A 3,242-nucleotide genomic window follows, 5' to 3' on the forward strand; every position below is an offset into this window, starting at 1 on the left:
GAGTATGTTAATTTTTAAAAGCATTGCTGAGGTGCTTAGTAAAGTAGCAGGTGTTACAAAATTGCATTTTTATTACCCTTCCCCATCTCAGGCATGGAAATTATGGTGTCTCCAGCTATTTTACCATGTGCTAAATGTTTCTAGGCAGTTATCACAGATAATACTCTTTTTAAAACCATATTTAGACAATTAGAAACTTTCAAGTTAGTTAATTTTAGATATTAGATGAAAAGACACTATATAAATTTAAGGCAATGGGATTAATGCAACAGTAATAATTATTACACACCATAAACATAGTTATAATTTATACATATAAAAATAGAGTCCCTGGTATAAAAATATTGAAGATTGTAGTTAACAAAATTTGAAGTTTCAAGATGAAGATTTTCTGCACAACTACACATTCTAGGTAAGGTATTTGGCCAGTGACTTAATATAATTAGAAGGTGTTTGTTGATTCATGCACACTGTTGTTCTCTAATGCATGCACCATGCCCAAAAGATGCTTATCTTTCAAAAATTGCTGTCAAATAAGTTGAAGGAGAAAGTTATGGTGAAGGGTAAATAAAAAGGCAGGAACTGGGCTTGACAGTGGGTATGTCCAGGAGGCTTCTCGGATGAACTATGGCTCCAGTGCAGTTGAGGAGTTGAGGGTGAGGTTATTAGCCAACTGTGCACGTCACCCATGAGAGGAAAATGCGCCTCCTCGTCAGGGCAGCCAGTGTCTTTCCTCCATGGGGAAAAGGGAAATTTGCTCATGGAATAGGCACCGTGGTGATGTCAAGAGTCCTGAGCTCAGTGGTAGCATGAACTGGCTTCACGGGGCTCTCTACCCCTCAGTATAGACAGGTGGCATAACCCACAGGCCATGTGGTGGTAGCAGTTGGTTAGGGGAGAGGCTGCGGATGGTACGATGCAGGGAAGCATCCTGGGTGGTGGCTCTGCTGGTCACAGCTGTCCATTAATTAATCTTCCCAAATGTCTGATATTGTTATCAAAGAATGCGGATTTCTTCAGAAAGCTACAAAAATAAAAACAACAAAGAGTTTCTGGGAGTTGAGAAACCAAAAGGTGAGGGAGGAAGGAAGGCCGCGGCTCCTATCTGCTGCTAAGCGTGGCCTCCGTCCTCTCCCTGCCCGCAGGGCCGTCACCAGGCCAGACTCCCAGCAGGAAGCGGCCCACGGGAGCTGGAGAAGAGGGAGAGGAAGACAAGGAGGCCTGGCATTATTCCAAAATCAGGAGCTTGTTCTGGTGGACTAAATTACAGATACAAATTCAGGCTCTTGCACTTCCAAGAGGAAACAAGCTAGATTTGGTGGCCTAGACGCGGTTTTTTATATTTTAGGTTTTTACAAATATCTCAACAAGTCAATCTTAATTGAAATACCTGAAATATATTTATAAAAATTACACAATGAAAGAAGTTCAATAAGTAGGTGGTGGAGTTCTTAAATGCCTTATCTGGATCCCTTAGATCTGGGGTGAATTACTTTAATGCCAAAAAGAAAATCAAGCAATCCAACATGTGAGCCAAGAAACCGACCACTGGAGGGATACTAGGAGCAGAGAGTTCACGGGGGAAAAGACATGGAGAAAGGTGTGTTTATCGTAAATAGTACTGCTTTCTCTATTATATAATTATACTCCTATCATGCTTTGCCTTTGATTTCCAATTCTGGTTTCTTTGAAGTACAACAAGGACTTCAGAACCTCCTAAGTGTACAGTCCCTTAGAGGGTTCGGTACCCCTTTTCTCTCTCCGTCTTCTTTTTTTTCTTAAACAGCTTTACTGAGATATAATATTACCATAATATTTACCATAATATTACCATAATATTACCTACTATACCATAATATTACCTACTTAAAGTGTATGATTCAGTGTTGCTTACAGAGCTCTGCAGCCACAAACTGACGCTAACTTTAAAACACTTTCATCATTCCAGAACAAATCGGAACACACAAGGAGCAGCCCGGCCCCGAGCCCTGACCCACACTCTCCCCAGCCCCCAACCCCGACCCACACTCTCCCTGGCCCCTGACCCCTGACCCACACTCTCCCCGGCCCCCGACCCCTGACCCACACTCTCCCTGGCCCCCGGCCCCTGACCCCTGACCCACGCTCTGCCCGGCCCCCGACCCCCGACCCACACTCTCCCTGGCCCCCAGCCCCTGACCCCTGACCCATACTCTCCCCAGCCCCCGACCCCTGACCCACACTCTCCCTGGCCCTCAGCCCCTGACCCCTGACCCACACTCTCCCTGGCCCCCAGCCCCTGACCCCTGACCCACACTCTCCCCGGCCCCAACCCCTGACCCACACTCTCCCCAGCCCCAACCCCTGACCTACACTCTCCCCAGCCCCTGACCCCTGACCCACACTCTCCCTGGCCCCCAGCCCCTGACCCCGACCCACACTCTCCCTGTCCCCGACCCCTGACCCACACTCTCTCCAGCCCCCGGCCCCTGACCCCTGACCCACACTCTCCCCGGCCCCCGACCCCTGACCCACACTCTCCCCGGCCCCCGACCCCTGACCCACACTCTCCCCGGCCCCCGACCCCTGACCCACACTCTCCCCGGCCCCCGACCCCTGACCCACACTCTCCCCGGCCCCCGACCCCTGACCCACACTCTCCCCGGCCCCCGACCCCTGACCCACACTCTCCCCGGCCCCCGACCCCTGACCCACACTCTCCCCGGCCCCCGACCCCTGACCCACACTCTCCCCGGCCCCCCGCGTATCCTGCTCTCTGCCTCCATAGATCCCCTGACTCTGCACATTTCAGATAACTGTGATCGTGTGGAATGTCCCCGTTGGTGACTGGCTCCTGTCCCTTGGGACATGTCTTGGGAGTTCATCTGTATTGTAACAGTGTCAGTACTCCCCTCCTCTTAACGACTGGATAACATTCCATCGTGTGGACGGGCCATGTTTTGTTTATCCATTCATCGGTGGATGGACATTTGCGTTCTTTTCACATTTTTGCCTGTTATAAATAATGTTGCTATAAGCATTTGTGTACATTTGTATAGGCATGTTTTGATTTCTCTTGGGTAAGAACTCACAGTGGAATTGCCGGGCCCAATAGCAATTTGGCACCTAACACTTTGAGGACCTAGTGCCCCACAGCAGATGGACCACTGTCTGAGGGGTCCAGTTTCTCCACGGCTCTGCTTCACTTGCTGTGGTCTGTGTACTTATACCCATCCTAGTGGGTGTAAAATGGTGCCTCTCTG

This window comes from Nycticebus coucang, chromosome 11 (genome assembly GCF_027406575.1).
Source record: "Nycticebus coucang isolate mNycCou1 chromosome 11, mNycCou1.pri, whole genome shotgun sequence".
NCBI lineage: Eukaryota > Metazoa > Chordata > Mammalia > Primates > Lorisidae > Nycticebus > Nycticebus coucang.